Genomic DNA, 537 nt, shown 5'->3' on the forward strand with positions numbered 1-537 from the left:
AATATTAAGTTTTTGTTATATAGTGGCCTTTTTTATGTTAATTTACATTTTCTTTAAGTTTCAGTTAATTAAATATTTTAGTCCCGGGTTAGCTTTGTTTTCGGTTTTAATCTAATTCAATTTAATTTCATTCATTTATTAGTATTTTATTTAAGTAAAAGTTTTTTTTTGTTTAATTTGTTTATTTTATTTTATGAATATATATAGTCCGTTCTAGTTTATTTAAAATTTGCATTTACATATTAACTAAGTCGTTTTTTTTCCTTACTAACTTCAGCCCTAATGTCAGTTACCCGCTTCTCATTAATTCCCCTTTTTAACAATTCAAATTACTTCATCACCTTATTACTATATTATTAAGCTCTTTTTACCAGTTTAGTTAGACCTATACTAGAATACGGATCTATTGTTTGGAATCCCCGCTACCAAGTTCATACAGAAAGGATTGAATCAATTCAAAAACAATTCTTCTTCAGATTACAATCTCCCCCCTTACACAAGTCGTCTAAAGCTCATAAATTTGCCTACACTCGCAAG

At 27.4% G+C, this 537-nt stretch overlaps 1 long non-coding RNA gene across 1 annotated transcript in view; it reads right to left on the reverse strand.

The window, feature by feature from the left end:
* Positions 1–261: 261 nt before the first annotated feature.
* The window catches only part of LOC118750271, a 4,114-nt gene continuing 3,838 nt past the window's right edge, over positions 262–537 (reverse strand). Inside the window, exon 2 of the long non-coding RNA XR_004994371.1 lies at positions 262–341. This is a non-coding gene — a long non-coding RNA (uncharacterized LOC118750271). The remainder of the gene's footprint in view (positions 342–537) is intronic.

This window comes from Rhagoletis pomonella, unplaced genomic scaffold, assembly GCF_013731165.1.
Source record: "Rhagoletis pomonella isolate Grant_MI unplaced genomic scaffold, Rhpom_1.0 Rhpom_scaffold_00187, whole genome shotgun sequence".
Taxonomy (NCBI): Eukaryota; Metazoa; Arthropoda; class Insecta; order Diptera; family Tephritidae; genus Rhagoletis; species Rhagoletis pomonella.